At 31.2% G+C, this 27,026-nt stretch overlaps 1 pseudogene; it reads left to right on the top strand.

Annotated features, from left to right (window-relative positions):
- The first annotated feature begins 1,940 nt into the window (after positions 1-1,940).
- Positions 1,941-27,026, top strand: part of LOC142554632 (uncharacterized) — a 48,064-nt pseudogene continuing 22,978 nt past the window's right edge.

Raw genomic sequence — 27,026 nt, 5'->3', positions numbered from 1 at the left:
AGTGATGGCTCATTTGGTGATTTCGAGACCTCTTCAGTCTGAGATGCAGAGGTTTGATCTAGAGACATATCCTCGAGGTAGAGTTCCTCGTCTATCTACTTTGACGATTCAGACTTCTCTTCTAGACCGTATTCGCAGTGGACAGTTAGCAGACGAGCAGTTGGCAAAGTGGAGGCTGATAAACATAAAAATTGTACATTAATTAAATGTTTTATAATATAAATATATAGTTTTTGTTTTATTAAATGTTTAAATATTATATGTTTTATAATAAATTGTATAAAATATAAGTTGTTGTGTAATTACAAGTTTTTACTATTTTTTACAGGTTCGATAAAACAAGAATAAACTTGGCGTTGCAAATGGGATTAAGATAATTCTTGGACCTGTAGAAATTTGATGTTAATATCTAAAATATTGGTGGCAAGCATGAGATAAAAATGCTCTCACAATTGGGATTAAATTAAGCAACAAATAAAGTTACCAAAGGAGTGGCAGTTTTACCATGCTCTTGTATTTTGACCATATCTCTCAAATTACTTGGTCAAATGGTTTGAAAAATATATCACAACTAGACAACTCAATTATCCACATGTTTCTTTTTATGTGAAGAAGCAAATTCAGAGAAGAAGATTTTCAAAAGTGATGTAGTAATATAATATAATATCTTGGAACACCAATGAAGACTTATGTGTAAAAAATAATATTTTATTTGTGGTTGTCTCCCCAAATTTGGCTATAAATAGGGGTGCATTGTAATGTATTGAGATATCCCTCATACTATGAAAAAACCTTTGAGTTCATAATATTTTTCTCTATATTTTTTCTTTATTTCTTCATTTAAATACAATTAGCATGTTAATTTCAGATTCAAAGTTTTAAACTTTGAATAATGAATAGCTAACTTCCTAAAGTTGAGATGAAAAGATGAAACTCTTGGCATGATAATAAAGTTACTAAAAGGTAAGAATCTATGTTTTATATTATTTAATCATTATTTATTGTTTATGTTATATTTATTTCTTTAAGCATTTTTATACCCTACTTATAAGTGTGGGTTTTGATTTATTGTTGCTATATGTTACACTAAATTCTTGGAACCATTTAAATGTTAGTTTGGTATTACCAACCATTTAAAGTGGATGCCTTGATTTATTATATATGAATATATTATAATATTAAATTACTTGGAACCATTTAAATATTTGTTTGGTTTTACCAACCATTTAAAGTGGGAACTTTGATTTACTATATATAAATATATCATCATATTAATTTCTTGGTACCATTTAAATGTTAGTTTGGTTTTACCAACCATTTAAAGTGGGAACCTTGATTTAGTGTTTACAAATATATATATAGCACAATAAATACTTTGACATATTTATAAGTTTTTGTATATATTATATACTTATAAGATAATAATATATAACATAATATAAATATGATTATTTAATATATTGGAACCATTTTATTAAGTGGATTTCAATAATGTTCGTTAATGTTAACTTTATTAAAATACCAAGAGTGGATCCTTTAATCTTAACTACTTAAATTAAAATTTGAACAATTATAAATTACCAACTAAAGATTCAAATCATTAAAAAAAAACAAAAACAAAAAGACATTGTAGTGGACTTGTAATTACCTTAGCTTCCCTGTGGATACGATATTCGGACTCACCGAATTATACTACTTGTGTGGACAACCTGCTCTTGGGAGTGCAACAATCAAAGTCGCAACAAGTTTTTGGCGCCGTTGTCGGGGAAGTATAATTTAATTTCAAGTCTATTTAATTTTGTTTATATTTTATTTTTCTTTATTTGAATTTTTATTGCTTTTGTGTGTTTTTATTCTTTTGCATTTGCATTTGCATGAGCATTTGGTCACGTACACTTAGTGGTCGACTCATTCGAAATAACCGTTTATTTTTACAAAACATGGCGGAAGAACCCATCCAAGAAAATGAAGATGAAATTCAATCTCAACATGATCATGATAGACGAAGAACACTTAGAGATCACATCAATCCTACAAGTACTAGTGCACCTTCATGTCTAATTTTTCCCCTGATGCATCTCATTACAATTTTAAGCCTGATATTATCCAAATTTTACCCAATTTTCATGGCTTAGATTCTGAAAATCCATACATGCATTTACGAGAATTTGAAGAAGTGTGCAACACATATAATGATCTAAATTGTAGCATGAACACCATTCGACTTAAGCTTTTTCCTTTTACTTTAAAAGATAAAGCTAAAACTTGGCTACAAAATCTTAGATCGGGATCCATTCGAACTTGGGATGAATTGCAACAACAATTTTTGAAAAAGTTTTTTCCATCTCATAGAACAAATTTTTTCAAAAGGCAAATCATCACTTTCACTCAAAAACAAGGAGAAACTTTTTATCAGTAGTTAGGATAGATACAAAGAATTGCTTAATCTTTGTCCACATCATGGTTTTGAAATTTGGAGAGTTGTTTCTCAATTTTATGAAGGCTTAACACCTAAAGATAGGCAAATTGTTGAATTTATGTGTAATGGAACATTTGAAGATAAAGATCCAAATGAGGCAATTGAGTATCTCGATTCATTAGCTGAAAATGCTCAAAATTGGGACACTGTAGGTACAATCGAACCATCAAACAAGATTCAATCTCCTACATCTGGTGGAGGTATGTACACTCTCAAAGATGACATGATCTTCAAGCTAGATTTACCTCTTTTGCAAGAAAAGTTGAGGCACTTGAATTGAAAAAAGAATGGTCAATTAAAATCTGTTCAAGAAATTGCGTGTCACATCTGTGATACAAGTGATCATTTTACAAAAGATTGTCCCATTTTGCCCTTTTTTAAAGAATGTCTCCATGAACAAGCCAATGTTTTGAACAATTTCAAAAGGCCAAATTTTGAACCATTTTCTCAAAATTACAATCCAGGTTTGCGAAATCATCCAAATTTTAGTTGGAAGAATGATAATGCTGCACAATTTTCACAACCACATTTCCAAAATCAACAAAATTTTCAAAATTATGCACCTTATGTTCCTCCACCTAAAAGAAATTTGGAAGATACATTGAATTCTTTCATTGCAAAGCAAGAGTCTATCAATACTCAAACTGCTCAAACCATGACAGATTTGAAAGATACTCTTGCTAAATTTGCATCTGCACTTAATGTTCATGAAAAAGGTAAATTTCCTTCACAACCTCTGCCTAATCCCAAGGATCATCATTCACAAACTGGAACTTCTGGAACTCAACCGATGGATCAGGTAAAATCTTTTATTACCCTTCGAAGTGGTAAGGTTGTGGAAAAATCCATTCTTGAACCTTGTGAAGATGATGATAAATCAACTCCAAAGAGTAAGGAAGTGGAACCCATAACTTGCGAAAAGGAGGTTCAACAGACAGTGTCACCACCATTCCCTCATGCATTGAAAAATACAAAAAAATCAAATTTGAATTCTGATATATATGATATTTTTAAACAAGTAAAAGTTAATATTCCTTTATTAGATGCAATAAAATAGGTACCATCATATGCCAAATTTTTGAAAGACTTGTGCACTGCGAAAAGAAAATTGAATGTAAAAAAGAAAGCATTTTTAGCCGAACAAGTAAGTGCAATCTTTAAAAATAATAATACTTTGAAATACAAAGACTCTGGTTGTCCTACTATTTCATATATTATTGGAGAACGAAAGATTAAAAAAGCCTTGCTTGATCTTGGAGCTAGTGTGAATTTACTTCCATATTCAGTTTATCAAGAACTCAATCTAAGCGAGTTAAAATCTACTTCGTTAACACTTTTACTTGCCGATAGATCTGTTAAAGTGCCAAGAGATATGGTAGAAGACGTAGTGGTCCAAGTTGATAACTTTGTATATCCTGTCGATTTCATAGTTTTAGATACACAACCTATCGAAGCTTGTAATGCAATTCCTGTAATTCTGGGTCGTCCATTTTTAGCAACTTCTAATGCTCTTATAAATTGCAGGAATGGAATAATGAAGTTGTCATTTGGTGACATGACCTTGGAGCTCAATGTTTTTAATCTTTGTAAGTAACCACATGACAAAGGAGATGAAAGTGAAGATGAAATCTTATTGAAACTCTTGTGGAAAAAAACATTCAAGAAGGGAGTACTCGTGATCAATTAGATATTTGTTCAATTGAAACTATTAAAGAAAATATTGAAATTGATCTTGATGATTTTATCAGGTATCACTCGTTACCAGGATCAGAGAAAGAATTTGATGCAAAATATGAGAACAAAGACGAACCACCCATATTGGAGTTAAAACCCTTGCCAGAAGAATTGAAGTATGCATTTCTTGGAGAAGATGAAACATATCCGGTGGTAATTTATTCCAAACTAGAAAGGGATCAAGAAGGTAAATTAGTTGATATGCTTAAAAGACATAAAAATGGAATTGGTTGGACACTAAAAGATCTCAAGGGCATTAATCCACTAATTTGCACACAAAATTCACCTAGAAGAAAATGCAAAAACATCTCAACAACCACAAAGGAGATTAAATCCACACATGAAAGATGTTGTGAAAACTGAAGTTCTCAAACTACTTGATGTTGGGATTATCTACCCTATTTCTGATAATAAGTGGGTAAGCCCAACACAAGTAGTTCCAAAAAAATCCGGCATCACAGTGATAAAAAATGAAAAAGGCGAATTGTTAACAAGTCGAGTCCCATCTAGTTGGCGGATGTGTATTGATTATAGAAAATTAAATGACGCCACTAGAAAAGATCATTTTCCATTACCATTTTTGGATCAAATTTTAGAAAGAGTAGTAGGTCATCCATACTACTGTTTTCTTGATGGATATTCAGGTCATTATCAAATTCCCATTGCACTCGAAGATCAAGATAAAACTACATTCACATATCCTTTTGGAATATTTGCATTTAGAAGGATGCCATTTGGATTATGCAATGCCCCAGCAACATTTCAAAGATGTATGCTAAGCATTTTTTGCGACAAGGTTGAAAATTGTTTGGAAATTTTCATGGATGATTTAACTGTCTTTGGGAATACATTTGATAATTGTCTTGAACATTTGGAAAAAGTTTTAAAAAGATGCGAGGAAAGAGGTCTTATTTTAAATTGGGAAAAATGTCATTACATGATTACTTCTGGAATTTTTTTGGGACATGTCGTGTCATCTCATGTAATTGAAGTTGATAAAACAAAAGTTGATGTCATTGCCAATTTACCCCCTCCAAAAACCATTAAAGAAATTCGCTCATTTTTGGGACTTGCTGGATTTTATAGGAGGTTTATAAAGGACTTTAGTTTAATCTCTAAACCCATTTGTAACCTCTTAACAAAAGACACTGCATTTGAGTGGAATCAAGAATGTCAAAATGCTTTTGATAAAATAATTCGACATTTAACATCAGCTCCTATCATGCAACCTCCTGATTGGTCTTTACCATTTGAAATCATGTGCAATGCGAGTGATTATGCAGTCGATGCAGTATTGGGTCAAAGAAGAAACGGTAAGCCTTATGTGATATATTATGCAAGTAGAACTTTAAACAATGCTCAAATGAATTACTCCACAACTGAAAAAGAACTACTTGATGTAATATTTGCATTAGATAAATTTCGTTCTTATTTGATTGGATCAACGACTATTGTGTTTATTGATCATTCTGCTATTAGATATTTGTTGACCAAACAGGATGCAAAGCCACGACTGATACGATGGATTTTGTTGCTCCAAGAATTTGACATTGTGATCAAAGATAAAAAAAAGGAACCGAGAATGTCGTAGCCGATCATTTATCGAGACTAGTAAAAGGATCATCTTGTGAAATGACACCAATTAACGATAATTTTCCTGATGAACATCTATTTTCAGTTACTACTACACCTTGGTTTGCTAACATAGTAAATTTTCTTGTGACAGGAAAAATGCCACCGCAATGGAGTTCTCAAGATAAAAGAAAATTTTTGAATGAGGTAAAAAAACTTTTATTGGAATGATCCGTATCTGTTCAAGTATTGTTCGGATCAAATTTTTTGAAGTTGCATACCCGACAATGAGGTAAGTAGTGTCATTAAATTTTGTCATTCAGAAGCACGCGGAGGACATTTTTCTTCAAAGAAAACAGCTGCAAAAATCTTGCAGTGTGGATTTTATTGGCCCACTTTATTTAAAGACACCCATGAAATCTGCAAGATCTGTGAAAATTGTCAAAAATTAGGGTGCGATTTCAAAAAGAAACATGATGCCTTTGAATCCTATTATTGAAATTGAAATCTTTGATTGTTGGGGAATAGATTTTATGGGACCTTTTCCACCGTCGTTTGGATACTTGTATATTTTAGTTGCAGTTGATTATGTTTCTAAATGGATAGAGGCAATTCCATGTCGAACAAATGATCATAAAATCGTCATCAAATTTTTAAAAGAAAATATTTTTAGTAGATTTGGAATTCCTCGAGCCATGATAAGTGAAGGGGGAACTCACTTTGTTAATAAACCATTTGCTTCATTAATGAAAAAATATTGTATATCATAAAGTAACTACATCTTATCATCCTCAAACAAATGGACAAGTTGAATTAGCTAATAGGGAGATAAAGCAAATTTTGGGAAAAACTGTTAACTCAAATAGAAAAGATTGGTCTCTGCAACTTAATGATGCACTTTGGGCATATCGAACAGCTTTTAAAACATCATTGAATATGTCTCCCTATAGGTTGGTTTATGGAAAACATTGTCATTTGCCTGTGGAATTGGAACATAAAGCTTATTGGGCGATCAAAACTTTAAATTCAAGCCTGGATGATGCCAACAAATTGCGTAAATTGCAACTTAATGAACTTGATGAACTCAGAAATGACGCGTATGAGAATTCAAGGATTTATAAAGCAAAAATCAAATCATTTCATGATAAAACAATTCTTAGAAAATCTTTTGAGATTGGTAAAAAACTTTTGCTTTATAAATCTCGACTTCATATATTCCCAGTAAAAATTACGATCAAGATGGACAGACCCATATGTTGTAAAGCATGTGTATACTTATGGAGCTATGGATATTGAAAATGCTAAACATGGTGATATTTTTAAAGTAAATGGACAAAGGCTTAAACCATTTTTAGAAAATGAAATCTTTCAAGAAGAGTTTATTTCCCTTTCTGATCCTTGATTTTTTTTTTTTTGGTGTTGCATTTAAGTTTGTTTGTTTTTATTTCAGGTTTTCTTAATCTTTTTATTTTCTCGGTTAAATGGCGGATAACGGTACTCCGTGACTCTCATAGTCGGTTAAATCAGTTTCCCACAATTGCTGATACAAGAATAAAAAAAATCATTTCTTTTCTTTTCAAAATGGATTAAATTCTCTCAAAAATTTGTAAATATTTTCCCTCTAGTTTCTGAAAATGTTCTAAGAAAAATTTATGCAGAAAGGTGTGAAAGATTTAGATTGCTAATGCAAAAAGGAATTCCAGAAGATATTCGTGTTGTAATAGAAGCTAAGGTCCGATTAGGAAGAGAAGTTCCACAATCATTGCTCATTCGGTATTTGCCTGGATTAGGAAAAAGCACTTATGCGAAAAAACGAAGGGCCAAAAGTTTAGGGGTTTGTCATAAGTGTGCAAGATGGACTTGTGACAAACGATGCTGATCTTTGGGATGTGTTTCCAATAACAGAGAAGATAAAATTGGTTTCATTAAGAATGGGCTGAGTAAGGAGTCTTTAGATAACATTTTATTGACTCTTGAGACGCATTCTAGTGGACATGTGCATATTGAACTTCTCCGTTTTTGGAAAAAATTCCAAGATGAGCGTCATAGTCTTGGGAATCCGACTAAAAAAGACCCTGTTTGCCAATTTATAAGAAAATTGGATGGGAAGCATATCCTCGACTCATAGAAGGCGTTGAAGCCGTTTCTGGACGTAAAACCAGAGGAAAATTGTGAGCCACAATCACACTACTGTTTATATGCATGTGTGTCATTATTGTTTTTACTATTTATTCTATTTACAGCTGTGACCCATAGTTTTGTCATGATAACATATTACCCCTATAAAATCTCTCATCTTTCTCTCTATTTTCGCAGACAAAAAAAAAGAAAAGTAAAAACATGGCTGGATCCTCTGCACAAACATTGAAAAATATTTGTGTATTTTGTGGGTCGAGTCCTGGAAAAAATGAAGTGTTTGTAGAAGCAGCGAATAATCTTGGAAAGATACTGGCTGAGAGAAAAATTCACTTGGTATATGGGGGAGGTAATATTGGGTTAATGGGATCTGTTTCAACATCTGCTCATCTTGGAGGTAGTCAGGTTTTGGGTATTATTCCTACAGCTTTAGCTGAAGGAAATATTACAGGTGTTACGATTGGGGAGGAATTAAAAGTGTTTTCTATGTATGAAAGAATCACTCAAATGATTGAAAATTCTGATGCTTTTATCGCACTACCAGGTGGTTTTGGTACATTAGAAGAAATTTTTCACACAACTTAATATCCATAATAAACCTGTGAGCTTGTTGAATATCAATATATATTATGACAGTTTGTTGACATTTCTTGATAAAGCTGTGGAACAGAATTTCATTTCAGAAAATTCACGACGGATGTTCATCTGTGCTTCGACTGCCGACCAATTAATTGATGATTTGGAAGCTTTTGTTCATAAGCCTGATCCGATGATAACAAAGATCAATTGGTCGCAATCAAGCAGTAAGAAAAGGAAGTTGGATCGTTGATTCAAAAGTCGTGGATTGGTTTGCGTTTGTTTCAGTTTGTTATCTTCAATAAAATTTCAGGTGATATCTCTTTCATTATGTACTCTTTATTAATAGTTATTTTGACATTAGGGACAATGTCATATTCTGATTGGGGGGAGAACAAACTTATAAAAATAATTAAAAAAAAATTTAAAAAAAAATATATATATATATATATATTATTTTAAAATAAAATCATGTTTATTGTTTGTATCTTAGTAATTTTTGCAAAAATGTCATACATTACATGTTTGAAAGATTTAAATTAGAACATGCATTAATCTATTTAAGAATGTTTAAATTTTTATTTGAAAAAAAAAGTCAATTTTAATATTCTGATGAATATAAAAATATGATTTATGAAATCTTTTTGAGTGATTAACCATTGTGATAAAATCAGGTATTAAAGTATATGGCCCAAGATATACCTTATAAGAGTGCCTAAAATTTTAAACTCACACATATTTTGTGAGTGAGTGGAGAGGACCGAGAAAACAGCCTTCGAGCCTTTATTGATCATGAGAGAGACTATCTATTGTTTAGATCTTGAGTTCTTATTTTGAAAAAAAAATTGATATTTCCTGAAAAAAAAGGAGAAAAATACAAAAAGAAAGATATTGAAGATCTATGTAATTTTTAAGTTATATGCTACGACACATATATCTCTCATAAAAAAAAAAGAAAGTAAGAGAGAAATTTATTGTACAAATTAAATAAATATGTGGTCAAGAAGCATAAACTTAGTCTGATTCCATGATGTTATGAAAAAATATATATATCAGGAAAAAATATATAATAAGAACAACTAGATTTTGAATCAATGGATTTTCTATCTTTTGATTAGTTTGGCTCGTTTGTCTGTCTGCATTCTGTAAACCATTTTTCTGAACATTTATCTGTATTCCAACTCCATGAGAGAAATCGTTGCCATAAATTGAAACATTTATTAACCTGTGAGGATATGGAGTTGAGACTCTTACTAGGAATTTCTGAAGACCGTGTACATTTAACTACCTGAAATAAGCTTTGAATTGATCATCTCAAATTATTTCATAAATTATAATTATGATGATCTTGATATAATTTTGACAGTTTTCAAATTAATTTAAACACTTAGATAGTTTTGATTACATTTCTATTTAAATTAATCAATATGTTTTGTATTGCTATTAACACTTAAATTGCTAGGGACTAGGAATAAGCTGGTTGGGAGGTGTGATAAACATAAAAATTGTACATTAATTAAATGTTTTATAATATAAATATATAGTTTTTGTTTTATTAAATGTTTAAATATTATATGTTTTATAATAAATTGTATGAAATATAAGTTTTTGTTTTATTAAATGTTTAAATATTATATGTTTTATAATAAATTGTATAAAATATAAGTTGTTGTGTAATTACAAGTTTTTTACTATTTTTTACAGGTTCGATAAAACAAGAATAAACTTGGCGTTGCAAATGGGATTAAGATGATTCTTGGATCTGTAGAAAGTTGATGTTAATATCTACAATATTGGTGGCAACCATGAGATAAAAATCCTCTCACAATTGGGATTAAATTAAGCAACAAATAAAGTTACCAAAGGAGTGGCAGTTTTACCATGCTCTGGTATTTTGAACATATCTCTCAAATTACTAGGTCAAATGGTTTGAAAAAAATATCACAACTAGACAACTCAATTATCCACATGTTTCTTTTTATGTGAAGAAGAAAATTCGGAGAAGAAGATTTTCAAAAGTGATGTGTAATATAATATAATATCTTGGAACACCAATGAAGACTTATGTGTAAAAAATAATATTTTATTTGTGGTTGTCTCCCCAAATTTGGCTATAAATAGGGGTGCATTGTAATGTATTTAGATATCCCTCATTCTATGAAAAAACCTTTGAGTTCATAATATTTCTCTCTATATTTTTTCTTTATTTCTTCATTTAAATACAATTAGAATGTTAATTTCATCTTCAAAGTTTTGCACTTTGAATAATGAATAGCTAACTTCCTAAAGTTCAGATGAACAGATGAAACTCTTGGCATGATAATAAAGTTACTAAAAGGTAAGAATCTATGTTTTATATTATTTAATCATTATTTATTGTTTATGTTATATTTATTTCTTTAAGCATTTTTATACCCTACTTATAAGTGTGGGTTTTGATTTATTGTTGCTATATGTTACACTAAATTCTTGGAACCATTTAAATGTTAGTTTGGTATTACCAACCATTTAAAGTGGATGCCTTGATTTATTATATATGAATATATTATAATATTAAATTACTTGGAACCATTTAAATGTTTGTTTGGTTTTACCAACCATTTAAAGTGGAACCTTGATTTAGTGTTTACAAATATATATATAGCACAATAAATACTTGACAACATTTATAAGTTTTGGTATATATTATATACTTATAAGATAATAATATATAACATAATATAAATATGATTATTTAATATATTGTAACCATTTTATTAAGTGGATTTCAATAATGTTCGTTAATGTTAACTTTATTAAAGTACCAAGAGTGGATCCTTTAATCTCAACTACTTAAATTAAAATTTGAACAATTAAAAATTAACAACTAAAGATTCAAACCATTAAAAAAAACAAAAACAAAAACAAAAACAAAAAGACATTGTAGTGGTATTGTAATTACCTTAGCTTTCCTGTTGATACGATATTCGGACTCACCGAATTATACTACTTGTGTGGACAACCTGCTCTTGGGAGTGCAACAATCAAAGTCGCAACAGAGGCAGAGAGATGAGGCCAAGGGTAGTATCTTGTATACAGTTATAGACGGTATTGTGAGATATCGAGACAGAATGTGGGTTCCAAGCGGCGATTCTATTCGAGAAGATATCTTATCTGAGGCCCATATGTCGACGTACTCTATTCATCCAGGGAGTACGAAGATGTACAAAGATCTACAGTTATTATATTGGTGGCCCGGAATGAAGAGGGATATCCGACGTTTTGTATCCGAGTGTCTGACGTGTCAGCTAGTGAAAGCGGAACATCAGAGACCAGCATGTATGCTCAAGCCTCTTCCTATTCCCGAATGGAAGTGGGAGAATGTCACCATGGACTTCGTTGTCGGTCTGCCGATATCAGTTAGAGGGTCGAATGCTATATCGGGTGATCGTAGATTGCCTTACGAAATCAGCTCATTTCTTGCCTATTAAGACGACTTTCTCCATGATTCAGTATGCAGAGTTGTATATCCAGGGAGATCGTCAGACTTCATGATATTCCCGTTTCTATAGTGTCTGACCGAGATCCTAGATTCACTTCCTCATTTTGGAAGAGTCTACATTCAGCTATGGGTACGAAGTTGTTGTTTAGCACAGCTTTCCACCCACAGACAGATGGTCAGTCCGAGAGAGTTATCCAGATTTTGGAGGATCTTCTTCGTGCATGTGTTCTTGATTTCTCCGGGAGTTGGGAATCAAAGCTACCGTTGGTGGAGTTTACCTATAACAACAGTTTTCAGTCGTCTATAGGTATGGCTCCATATGAAGCACTGTACGGTCGTAAGTGTAGATCGCCTATTCATTGGGATGAAGTAGGGGAGAGAGCAGAATTGGGTCCGGAGATTGTGCAGCAGGCTGCTGATGTAGTAGTCAAGATCCGTGATAGGATGAGGACTGCTCAGAGTAGACAGAAGAGTTATGCGGATCAGAGAAGGAGAGATTTAGAGTTTGCTGTTGGTGACCATGTTTTCGTGAAGATTGCACCGATGAAAGGTGTCATGCGGTTCGGGAAGAAAGGAAAGCTCAGTCCGAGATTCTTTGGACCATTTGAGATCCTCGACAGAGTTGGGACATTAGCTTATCGTGTTGCTCTTCCGCCAAATTTGGCCGGAGTACAAAACGTGTTTCACGTCTCCATGTTGAGGAAGTATATGGCGAATCCATCGCACATCTTGAACTTTGAACCGTTGCAGCTCATTCCGAACTTGTCTTATGAGGAAAGACCAGTGCAAATCTTAGACAGACAGGAGAAAAAGCTTCGAAACAAAATGGTCAAGCTAGTGAAAGTCAAATGCTTAATCATTCAGAGGAGGAAGCTACGTGGGAATCTGAGCCAGAGATGAAGAGTCGATATCCCGAGTTATTCGGTAAGTTTTAATTTCGGGGACGAAATTCCTTGAAGGGGGGGAGGAGAGTTGTAGAACCCGAAAATCAGATTACGTATAAGCCATGCATAATTGCCATTATTTAAATTAAATATGAAATTTTATATACGAAGTATTATTCCATTTTTAATAATTTTAAATCATGATTTATTTGTTTTAAAAGTAGATGTTTAGTTTTATCTTTTCAGGATGAATACGCGAGGTCGGACCGGAGTTTGGAGATTAAAGATAAAATTAATAATAAGAAAGATATTCCTAAATTTAAATAAGTCAAGGAATAATTTAATTTAAAGAAAAAGAATGTTTTAGGATTTATTAAATTAATGGGAGCTAAGTTAATTAATAAGTTCTTTTAGGTTAATATTTAATTAAAGCTTAAATTAAGATGGGTAAACAATTGAGGATGAATTAATCTAGGTATAAAATAGTCAAGAAATTTAACATAGCATTTAAATAATTAAATTTTAAACCATGTAATGCCATGTAAGAGTTTATTTTAAATAAATGTGTTAATTCACTAAAATGTTCAATGGGTGGTAAGACATCAAGAAGCTAAAATACAAGGGGTAATCAATATTTCATTATGCAAATTAGTAATAATTTTGGCCCAACATTTAAAATATTTCAAAGGTTTGGTAACTTCATGGTGTATTCATTTCCCATTTGTAATTCAATAAGTAGTAGTAAATTCAAATACTATAATCCACATCATTTTCCTCAAACCATTATCTAAGAAAATTAACGAGCACGTGCAGTAGGAATAAGAAGCAAAAACAAACGGCAGCTAGGGAAGGAAATCATTTCAAAATTCTTCAACTTCTTGACTTGTAACTCCCACCTTAATGCATATAATGGCACCTTTAACACCTCTTGTAACCATCACCTCCATTACATAACATTTCTCCATCCCTGTGACCAGAATAATCAGAGAAAAGCAGCAGCTTAGAGGCGTGAGATAGCAGCAGAAAACAAGAAAAGAAATCTAACTCCGTTCCGCCGCTCGTATTCGTCGTATTGATTTGGTTTTGTCAAAACAAATTCCAGGCATGTATATGTTGTTTCTTGTCCCTTCAATCAAGTCATATAGATAATTTTAAACCATTAGATATTCATGATTTAAGCAACAACTCGAAATTTGACAGCAAAGTACCTAAAAAAAAATATATGTACAGCTTTTCGGCCAATGGCTTGCACTTCACGGTTTAGTGTATTTTGTTGCTTACAGGGAGTTTATCGGTTCCAGGCATTCAAGGCTGCTTCTAGGCATAATTTAGAGTGTGTTAGGGTGATATTGGCCCATTGGTTTACATCCATAACCTCACAAATACAGAAGTGACAGCAACTTTTTCCAAAAGATACAGATTTGAGCCACGGTTTTTGTTCTTGGTTGGTTAAGGAGTGTGTTCAAATCTTGGCTGTCCTAGGGACTTTAGCCATGGTTAGAACCCTTCCTTATCATGTCTGGGACGTGACCAAATCAGTTTTTCCAGACTTGGTTCACGGATCCTTCAGATTTTTACATAAACATGACAAGTGCCCATCGGTTTTAAAATTCTGATTTTTTGTATGAGTATGGTTTCGGTTTTTGATTGTTTTGTTTGGATTATGTTTGACTTATAGCCCATAGCCATGGTTCATACAACACTCCAACATGTCTAGATCAAGCCATGGTCGATCAAATGGCCACTGGAATGACACAAGACAGAAAAATAATTCAATACATTACACTACGCAGAAATTGGCGTGCTCGGTTTGGGTGCTGTGATGGTCCTAGGTATTTGCTTGGGTTGTGGTTGGATTTTAGCCCTTAGCCATGATCCAAGCCATGCCTTAGGATGTTGGTAAGAGTCTCTGGTTGGTGGTGCAAGCCTCAATGGCCATTAGTTTCATAAATTGATCAAAACAAGCACAATAGTTGCTGCTTCCATTTCTGTTCTTGACAGCAGATGTGAGTTGCGGTTCAGGAGGTGGTTTGAGTTCATGGTTGGTTTTTAGCTCATGGCCTTGGACTGGAAAGTACCTCAATGAGTTAGGAAAGGCGTGATTTTGGCCGTTTGTGATTCGGTTGAGTTTAGAGGTCGTACGAGAATTTACGGTGCAATGTGCCAAAATGACTCTCGAAAGAGTGTTTTATGTTTTTGGATTCATTCACCAATTTTCGTGTACAACTGTCCTCATGGTTATTTTTCAATATATTAGGGGTATTTTAATCATGGTTAAACGTCGGTTTAATGTTGATTCGGTTTGGTACGAAGCCATGATTAAAAATCAAGTTATTGGTTCTAATCGTCTCGTTTTTGGTTCTATTGCTAAGTTTTGGTCAAGATAAGAATATTTGCATGTGTCACATAATAGAATTAGGTTGCAGCAAGCCTGGGAGCGATCCGACTCATCCGGTAAAAATAAGGTTATAATTATATTACGTGCATAAAAATATAAAATGTTTATTTTTGAGATATATGCTATATGTCTTGTGGCCACCTTACGTTTATGGGTTTGGAAGTCGGTAGGCGCAACCGAGGACCTCTCCACCCAGTGACTTACGATCGCTTTACGATTATGTATGGGTACGGATATCCAGTCCAAGGGCTGTGGTGATCTCTACCGCCCAGTATAATGTGGTTTAGTCTGATCAGGCACTCTTGTTAGGTTATGGGCCACTTGCTAAGAAACATTATTTCTACCAGAAAATTATGATATGATATGACTGAGCTCTATTGAGCAAAGCTTTTACAAATGATTTTCATATATGCACGTAGTTATAATTAATTATGATATGTCTTTCACTGTACGCTTTTCGATACCATATTTTTACGTTGCATGCGATTTTTATGATATATCTACTTGTTATTCACGATATATACATGTTGAGTCTTTAGACTCACTAGACTTGATTGTGGTAGGTATTGATGAGGTCGAGACTGCGGGCGGAGACCAGTGAGCTATTTTAGGGCAGCAGTAGTAAACCCGAGGACCTCATGTTTTAGTTTTTGCACCTTTTAGCGTTCAAACTAAATTTTATTATGTTGGATTATTTTTAGTTGTTGTTGGAAATACAATGTTGACTTCCGCTGTTATTTTAAAGTTAAAACTATTCACATGTTTATTTTATAAATGAAGCAAGATAATTATTTTTAGAAAAATTTTAATAATTCCGCTAAAATATGAATACAAAATACGGGCCTTTACATCTTGACTAACTCGACCTTAGAAGGGTCGACCTCTACTCCCTCTTTTGACACGATGTTGCCTAAGAATGCCACTCTCTCTAGCCAAAACTCGCACTTTCTGAACTTTGCATATTGATAAACATAAAAAATTGTACATTAATGAAATGTTTTATAATATAAATTTATAGTTTTGTTTTATTAAATGTTTAAATATTATATGTTTTATAATACATTGTATAAAATATAAGTTGATTTGTAATTATAAGTTTTTACTATTTTTACAGGTTCGATAAAACAAGAATAACCTTGGCTTTGCAAATGGGATTACTATGATTTTTGGACATATACAAAGTTGATTTTAATATCTACAATATTTGTGGCAAACATGAGATAAAAATCTTCTCACAATTTGGATCAAATTAAGCAAAAAATAAAATTACCAAAGGAGTAACAGTTTTACCAAGCTCTAGCATTTTCATCATATCTATCAAATTACTTAGTCAAATGGTAAAAAAAATACCATAATTCAAACAACTCTATTAGCTACATGTTTTGTTTTTTGTGGAAAAGCAAAATCGGATGGGAAGAATTTCAAAAGTGATATGTATGATGACATAATTTTTTGGAACACTAATGAAGACTTATGTGTACGTATAAAATAATATTTTATTTGTGTTTGTCTTCCAAAATTTAGCTATAAATAGGGGTGAATTGTAATGTATGAAGATATCCCTTATTTTATGAACAAACCTTTGAGTTCATAATATTTCTCTCTTTGTTTTTCCTTTAATCTTCATTTAAATATATTTAGCATGTTAATTTAATATTCAAAGTTTTACACTTTGAATAATGAGTAGTTAAATTCCCAAAGTTGAGATGAAAGGTGAAATTCATAGTATGATAATAAGGTTATTAAAAGGTAATAATCTATGTTTTATATTATTTAATCATTATTTAATATTTATGTTATATTTATTACTTTAAGCATTATTATACCCTACTTATAAGTAGGAGTTTTGATTTATTGTTGATATATGTTACACTAGATTCTTGGAACCATTTAAATGTTAGTTTGATATTACCAACCATTTAAAGTGGATGCCTTGATTTATTATATATGAATATATCATAATATTAAATGTTTGTTTGGTTTTACCAACCATTTAAAATGGAAACCTTGATTTAGTGTTTATAAAAATATATATAGCACAATAAATACTTGACAATGTTTATAAGTTTTGGTATATATTATATATTTATAATATAATAATATATAACATAATATAAATATGATTATTTAATATATTGTAACCATTTAATTAAGTGGATTACAATAATGTTTATTAATATTAACGTTATTAAAATACCAAAGAGTCGATCTTCTAATCTCAAACACTTGAATTAAAATTTGAAAAATTCAAAATTGTCAATTAAAGATTCAAACAATTAAAAGAAAAAACAAAAAAAAAGACATTGTAGAGGACTTGTAATTATCTTAGCTCCCTTGTGGATACGATATCCGGACGCACCGAATTATACTGCTTGTGGACAATCTTCTCTTGGGAGTGCAACAATCAAAGTCGTATCAAGTTTTTGGCGCCGTTGCCGGGGTAGTATATTTTAATTTCAAGTCTATTTAATTTTGTTTATAGTTTTTTTTTCTCTGAATTTTTATTGATTTTGTTTGTTTTTCTTCTTTTTCTTTTGCATTTTAATGAACATTTGGTCACGTACACTTAGTGGCCAACTCATTCGAAATAACTCTTTATTTTCACAAAACATGACGAAAGAACCCATCCAAGAAAATGAAGATAAAATCCAATCTCAACATGATTTTGATGGACGAAGAACACTTAGAGATCACATGAATCCTACGCGCACTAGTGCACCTTCATGTCTAGTTTTTCCCCCGGATTCATCTCATTTCAATTTTAAGCCTGGTATTATACAACTTTTACCCAACATTCACGGCTTAGATTCTGAAAATCCATACATGCATTTACGAGAGTTTGAAAAAGTGTGTAACACATATAATGATCTAAATTGTAGCATGAACACCATTTGACTTAAGATTTTTCCTTTTTCTTTAAACGATAAAGCTAAAATTTGGCTACAAAATCTTAGATCGGGATCCATTCAAACTTGGGATGAATTACAACAACAATTTTTGAAATTTTTTTCCATCTCATAGAAAATCTTCTTTGAAAATGCAAATCATCACTTTCACTGAAAAACATGGAGAAATTTTTTATCAGTGTTGGGGTAAATATAAAGAATTGCTTAATCTTTGTCCACGTCATGGTTTTGAAATTTGGAGAGTTGTTTCTCAATTTTATGAAGGCTTAACATCTAAAGATAGGCAAATGATTGAATTTATTTGTAATGGAACTTTTGAAGATAAAGATCCAAACGAGGCTATTGAGTATCTCGATTCATTAGCTGAAAATGCTCAAAATTGAGACACTATAGGTACAATCAAACCATCAAACAAGATTCAATCTCCCACATCTGGTGGAGGTATGTACAACCTCAAGGATAAACATGATCTCCAAGCCAGATTTACCTCTTTGGCAAGAAAATTTGAAGCACTTGAATTGAAAAAGAATGGTCAGTTAAAATATGTTCAAGAAATTGCGTGTCAAATTTGTGATTACAAGTGATCATTCTACAAAAGATTGTCTCACTTTGCCCTCATTTAAAGAATGTCTCCATGAACAAGACAATGTTTTGAACAATTTCAAAAGGCCAAATTTTGAACCATTTTCTCAAAGTTACAATTCAGGTTGGCGAAATCATCCAAATTTTAGTTGGAATAATGATAATGTTGCACAATTTTCACAACCACATTTCCAAAATAAAAAATTTTCAAAATTATGCACCGTATGTTCTTCTACCTAAAAGTAATTTGGAAGATACATTGAATTATTTCATTGCAAAGCAAGAGTCTACCGATACTCAAACTGCTCAAACCATGACAGATTTGTAATATACTCTTGCTAAATTTGCATCCGCACTTAATGTTCATGAAAAAGGTAAATTTCCATCACAACAACAAGCTAATCCCAAGGATCATCATTCACAAACTGGAACTTCTGGAACTCAACCGATGGATCAGGTAAAATATATTATTACCCTTCGTAGTGGTAAGGTTGTGGAAAAATCAATTCTTGAACCTTGTTAAGATGATGATACTCCAAAGGATAAGGAAGTGGAACCGATAACTTGCGAAGAGGAGGTTCAACAGAAAGTGTCACCACCATTCCCTCATGCATTGAAAAATACAAAAAAATCAAATTTGAATTCTGATATATATGATATTTTTAAATAAGTAAAAGTTAATATTCTTTTATTAGATGTAATAAAAAAGGTACCATCATATGCCAAATTTTTGAAAGACTTGTGCACTGTGAAAAGAAAATTGAATGTGAAAAAAAAAGCATTTTTAGTCGAACAAGTAAGTGCAATAATTTAAAATAATAATATTTTCAAATACAAAGACCCTAGTTGTCCTACTATTTCATGTATTATTGGAGAACGAAAGATTAAAAAGCCTTGCTTGATCTTGGAGCTAATGTGAATTTACATCCATATTCAGTTTATAAAGAACTCAATCTAGGCTAGTTAAAACCTACTTCGGTCACACTTTTACTTGCCGATAGATCTGTTAAAGTGCGAAGAGGTATGGTAGAAGACGTGCTGGTCCAAGTTGGTAACTTTGTATATCCTGTAGATTTCATAGTTTTAGATACACAACCTATCGAAGCTTGTAATGAAATTCCTGTAATTTTGGGTCGTCAAATTTTTAGTAAATTCTAATGCTCTAATAAATTGCAGGAATGGAATAATGAAGTTGTCATTTGGTAACATGACCTTGGAGCTTAATATTTTTAATCTTTGTAAGCAATCACATGACAAATGAGAGGAAAGTTAAGATGAAAATCTTACTGAAACTCTTGTGGAAGAAAACATTCAAGGAGGGAGTACTCGTGACCAATTAGATATTTGTACAATTGATACTGTTAAAGAAAGTATTGAAATTAATCTTAATGATTCTATAAGGTATCACTCGTTACTATGATCAGAGAAAGAATTTGAGGCAAAATATGATAACAAAGATGAACCACCCATATTTGAGTTGAAACCCTTTCCGAAGAATTAAAGTATGCATTCCTTGGAGATGATGAAATATATCTGGTGGTAATTTATTCCAAACTAACAAGTGATCAAGAAGGTAAATTATTTGATACGTTTAAAAGACATAAAAATGCAATTGGTTGGATACCAAAATTCTCAAGGTCATTAATCCACTAATTTGCACTCACAAAATTCAATTAGAAGAAATATTAAAACATCTCAACAACCACAAAGGAGATTAAATCCACACATGAAAGATGTTGGGAAAACTGAAGTTCTCAAACTACTCGATGTTGAAATTATCTGCCATATTTCTGATAGTAAGTGGGTAAGCCCAACACAAGTAGTTCCAAAAAAATCTGGAATCACAGTGATAAAAAAAATAAAAAAGGTGAATTGTTAACAAGTCGAGTTCCATCTAGTTGGTGGATGTGTTGATTATAGAAAATTAAATGACGCCACTAGAAAAGATCATTTTCCATTACCATTTTTGGATCAAATTTTAGAAAGAGTAGCAGGTCATCACTACTACTGTTTTCTTGATTGATATTCAGGCTATCATCAAATTCCCATTGCACTCGAAGATCAAGATAAAACTACATTCACATGTCCTTTTGGAACATTTGCATTCAGAAGGATGTCATTTAATTTATGCAATGCCCCAGCATCATTTCAAAGATGTATGCTAAGCATTTTTTGTGACATAGTTGAAAATTGTTTGGAGATTCTCATGGATGATTTAACTATTTTTGGGAATACATTCGATAATTGTCTTGAAATTTTGGAATTTTTTTTAAAAAGATGTAAGGAAAAGGTCTTATTTTAAATTGAAAAAAATGTCATTACATGATTACTTCTGGGATTGTTTTGGGACATGTTTTGTCATCTAATGGAATTGAAGTTGATAAAGCAAAAGTTGATGTCATTGCCAATTTACCCCCTCCAAAAATCATTAAAGAAATTCGCTCATTTTCGGGACATGGTGGATTTTATAGGAGGTCTATAAAGGACTTTAGTTTAATCAGTAAACTCATTTTTAACCTCTTAACAAAAGACATTGCATTTGAGTGGACTCAAGAATGTCAAAATGCATTTGATAAAATCATTCGACCATTAACATCAGCTCCTATCATGCAACCTCCTGATTGGTCTTACCATTTGAAATCATGTGCAATGGGAGTGATTATGCAGTTGCTGCAGTATTGGGTCAAATAAGGAATGGTAAGCCTTATGTGATATATTATGCAAGTAGAACTTTAAACAATGCTCAAATGAATTATTCCACAGCTGAGAAAGAACTACTTACTGTAATATTTGCAATAGAAAAATTTTGTTCTTATTTGATTGGATCAACGACTATTGTGTTTACTGATAATTCTGCTGTTAGATATTATTGACCAAACAGAATGCAAAGCCACGTCTGATATGATGGATTTTGTTGCTTCAAGAATTTGACATTTTAATCAAAGATAAAAAAGGAACGAGAATGTCGTAGCTGATCATTTATCGAGACTAGTAACATGATCATCTTGTTTAATGACATCAATTGATGATAATTTTCCCGATGAACATCTATTTTAAGTCCCTGCTACACCTTAGTTTGCTAACATAGTAAATTTTCTTGTGATAGGAAAAAATGCCACCGCAATGGAGTTCCAAAGATTAAAGAAAATTTTTGAATGAGGTAAAAAACTTTTATTGGGATGATCCGTATCTGTTCAAGTATATGTCCAGATCAAAATTTTCAACGTTGCATACCCAACAATGAGGTAAGTAGAGTCATTAAATTTTGTCATTCAGAAGCATACGGAGGAAATTTTTCTTCAAAGAAAACGGCTGCAAAAATCTTGTATTTTGGATTTTATTGGCCCACTTTATTTAAAGACACCCACGAAATATGCAAGGTCTGTTAAAATTTTCAAAAATTGGGTGCGATTTCAAAAATAAAATGATGTCTTTGAATCCTATCATTGAAATTGAAATATTTGATTATTGGAGAATTGATTTTATGGGACCTTTTCTTCCGTCGTTTGGATACTTGTATATTTTAGTTGCAGTTGATTATGTTTCTAAATTGATAGAGACAATTTCATGTCGAACAAATGATCGTAAAATCGTCAACAAATTATTGAAAGAAAATATTTTTAGTAGATTTGGAATTCCTCGATCCATGATAAGTGATGGGGGAACTCACTTTGTTAATAAACCATTTGCTTCATTAATGAAAAAAATGGTATTACTCGCAAAGTAACTACTCCTTATCATCCTCAAGCAAATGGACAAGTTGAATTAGCTAATAGGGATATAAAACAAAATTTGGAAAAAACTGTTAATCCAAATAGAAAAGATTGGTCTCTGCGACTTAATGATGCACTTTGGGCATATCGAACAGCTTTTAAAACATCATTGAATATGTCTCCCTATAGGTTGGTTTATGGAAAAAATTGTCATTTGCCTGTGGAATTGGAACATAAAGCTTATTGGCAATCAAAACTTTTAATTCAAGCATGGACGATGCCAACAAATTGCGCAAATTGTAACTTAATGAACTTGATGAACTTAGAAATGCCGCGTATGAGAATGAAAGGATTTATAAAGCAAAAATAAAATCATTTCATGATAGGATAATTTTTAGAAAATCATTTGAGATTAGTAAAAAAGTTTTGCTTTATAATTCTCGACTTAACATATTCCCAGAAAAATTACGATCAAGATGGACATGTCCATATGTTGTAAAACATGTGTATCCTTATGGATCTGTGGACATTGAAAATCCTAAAAATGATAATGTTTTTAAAGTAAATGGACAAAGGCTTAAACCATTTTTAGAAAATGAAATCTTTCAAAAAGATTTTATTTCCCTTTCCGATCATTTATTTTTTGTGTTGCATTTATTTTGTTTGTTTTTACTTGAGGTTTCCTTGAACTTTTTATTTACCCGGTTAAATGGCAGATAACGGTAATCCATGGCTCTCATAGTCGGTTAAATCAGTTTCCCACAATTGCTGATAACAAAATTAAAAAAAGTCATTTTTTTCTTTTCTAAATGGATGAAATCTCTCAAAAATTTGTAAATATTTTCCCTCTGTTTCTAAAAATATTCTAAAAAAAATTTATGCTGGTAGGTGTAAAAAGATTGAGATTGCTAATGCGAAAAGGAATTTCAGAAGATATTCGTCTTGTAATAGAAGCTAAGGTCCGATTAAGAGGAGAAGTTCCACAGTCATTGCTCATTTGGTATATGTCTGGATTAGGAAAAAGCACTTGTGCGAAAAAACGAAGGGCTAAAAGGTTAGGGGTTTGTCATAAGTGTGCAATATGGACTTGTGACAAATAATGCAGATCTTTGGGATGTGTTTCCAATTACAGAGAAGATAAAATTAGTTTCATTAAGAATGGAGTGAGTACAAAGTCTTTAGATAACATCTTATTGACTCTTGAGACACATTCTGGTGGATAAGTGCATATCGAACTTCTCAATTTATGGAAACAATTCTAAGATGAGCGGCATTGTAATAGTCTTGGGAATCCGACTAAAAAACACCATATTTGCCAATTTATAAGAAAATTGGATGAGAAGCATATCATTGACTCATAGAAGGTGTTGAAGCCGTTTCTGGACGTAAAACCAGAGGAAAATTGTGAGCCACAATTACACTACTTTCTATATATATGGGTGTCATTATTGTTTTTACTGTTTATTTTGCTTACAACTGTAATCCATATTTTTGTCATGATAATATATTACCCCTATAAAATCTCTCATATCTCTCTCTATTTTCGCAGACCAAAAAGAAAGTAAAAACATGGCTGGATCCTCTGCACAAACATTGAAAATTATTTTTGTATTTTGAGGGTCGAGTCCTAGAAAAAATGAAGTGTTTGTAGAAGCAGCGAATAATCTTGGAAATATATTGGCTGATAGAAAAATTCACTTGGTATATGGGATAGGTAATATTGAGTTAATGAGATCTGTTTCAACATCTGTTCATCTTGGAGGTAGTCAGGTTTTGGGTACTATTCCTACAGCTTTAGCTGAAAGAAATATTACATGTGTTACGATTAGGAAGGAATTACAAGTCTCTTCTATGTATGAAAGAATCACCAAAATGATAGAAAATTATGACGCTTTAATCGCACTACCAGGTGCTTTTGGTATATTAGAAGACATTTTTTACGCTGTTTCTTGAGCACAACTTAATAATATTAATAATAAACATGTGGACTTGTTGAATATCAATAATTATTATGACAGTTTGTTGACATTTCTTAATAAGCTGTGGAACATAATTTCATTTAAGAAAATTCACGAGGGATGCTCACTCTGCTTCGACTGCTAACCAATAATTTGATTATTTGGAAGCTTTTGTTCATAAGCCTGATCCGATGATAACAAATATCAATTGGTCGCAATCAAGCATGAAGAAAAGAAAGTTGGATCATTGATTCAAAAGTCGTGGATTGGTTTCTGTTTGTTTCAGTTTGTTATCTTCAAAAAAATTCCAGGTGATATCTTTTTCATTATGTATTCTTTATTAATAGTTATTATGATATTAGGGACAATATCATATTCTGATTGGGGGGAGAACAAACTTATATAAAAAACAAAAAAATATTAAAAATATATTAAAAAATTATTATTTTTAAATAAAATCATAGTTTATTGTTTGTATCTTAGTAATTTTTGCAAAAATATCACACATTAAATGTTTGAAAGGTTTAAATTAAAAAATATATTAATCTATCAAAGGATGTTTAAATTTTTATTTGAAAAAAGTCAATTTTAATATTCTAATCACTATAAAAATATTATTTATGAAATCTTTTTGAGTGATTTACCATTGTGATAAGATCAATCATTAAAGTATATGGTCCAAGATGTACCTCATAAGAGTGCCTAAAATTTAAATTCACATATTTTGTGAGTGAGTGGAGATGATTGAGAAAACAGCTTTCGAGCCTTTATTGATCATGAGAGACGTTATCTATTGTTTAAACCTTGAGTTCTTATTTTGAAGAAAAAAATAGATATTTCCTGGAAAAAAAAGAGAAAAAGAATGTTGAAGATCTATGTAATTTTAAAGTTATTTGCTACAACCCAATTATCTCTCATAAAAAAAAGAAAAAAATAGAAAGAAAAAAATATATTGTACAAATTAAATAATTAAATATGTGGTCAAGGAGCATAAACTTAGTCTGATTCTATGATGTTATGAAAAAATGAGATCAGGAATATATATATATATATATATAATAATAATAATAAGAATAACTAGATTTTTAATCAAACGATTTCCTATTTTTTGATTAATTTGGCTCATTTGTATGTCTACAGTCTGTAAACCATTTTCCTGATCATTTATCCGTAATCCAACTCCATGAGAGAAATCGTTCCCATGAATTAAAACACTTATTAACCTGTGATGATATGGAGTTGACACTCTTACTGGGAATTTTTGAAGGTCATATACATTTAATTACTTGAAAATAAGCTTTGAATTGATCATCTCAGATTATTTCATAAATTATAATTATGATGATCTTGATATACCTTTGACAGTTTTCAACTTTAATTTAAACACTTGGATAGTTCCGATTACATTTCTATTGAAATTAATCAATATGTTTTGTGTTGTTATTAACGCTTAAATTACTATAGACTATAAATAAGCTGGTTGGAGGGTGTGATAAATATAAAAATTGTATAATAATTAAATTTTATATAATATAAATTTATAATTTTTGTTTTATTAATTGTTTAAATATTATATGTTTTATAATAAATTGTATGAAATATAAGTTGTTGTGTAATTATAAGTTTTTACTATTTTTACAGGTTCGATAAAACAAGAATAACTTTGGCTTTGCAAATGGGATTATTATGATTTTTGGACCGACCATATCTCTCAAATTACTTAATCAAATAGTAAAAAACAAATACCACAATTCAAACAACTCAATTATCGACATGTTTTTTTTATGTGGAAAAGCAAAATCGGATGAGAAGATTTACAAAAGTGATGTGTATGATGACTTAATTTCTTGGAACATCAATGAAGACTTATGTATATAAAATAATATTTTATTTGTGGTTGGTACCCAAATTTGGTTATAAATAGGGGTGCATTGTAATGTATGGAGATATCGCTCATTTTATAAACAAACCTTTGAGTTTATAATATTTTTCTCTTTTTTTTCCTTTATTTCTTCATTTAAATATATTTAGCATGTTAATTTCATATTCAAAGTTTTACACTTTTAATAATGAATAGCTAACTTCCCAAAGTTGAGATGAAAATATGAAACTCTTGGTATGATAATAATGTTTAAAAGGTAATAATCTATGTTTTATATTATTTAATCATTATTTATTATTTATTTTATATTTATTTTTTAAGCATTATTATACCCTACTTATAAGTGGGAGTTTTGATTTATTGTTTCTATATGTTACACTAAATTTTTGGAACCATTTAAATGTTAGTTTGATGTTACCAACCATTTAAAGTGGATGCCTTGATTTATTATACATAAATATATCATAATATTAATTTTTTGGTATTATTTAAATATTTGATTGGTTTTACCAAATATTTAATGTGGGAACCTTGATTTAGTGTTAACAAATATATCAACATTTATAAGTTTTGGTATATATAATATTATATACTTATAAGTTAATAATATATAACATAATATAAATATTATTTTTTTAATATATTGGAGCCATTTTATTAAGTGGATTTCAATAATATTCATTAATGTTAACTTTATTAAAATTCCAAAGAGTGGATCCTATAAT

This window comes from Primulina tabacum, chromosome 8, assembly GCF_025594145.1.
Source record: "Primulina tabacum isolate GXHZ01 chromosome 8, ASM2559414v2, whole genome shotgun sequence".
Taxonomy (NCBI): Eukaryota; Viridiplantae; Streptophyta; class Magnoliopsida; order Lamiales; family Gesneriaceae; genus Primulina; species Primulina tabacum.
The sequence above is the reverse complement of the archived record's forward strand: the minus strand, read 5'-3'. Positions and strand labels throughout refer to the sequence as shown.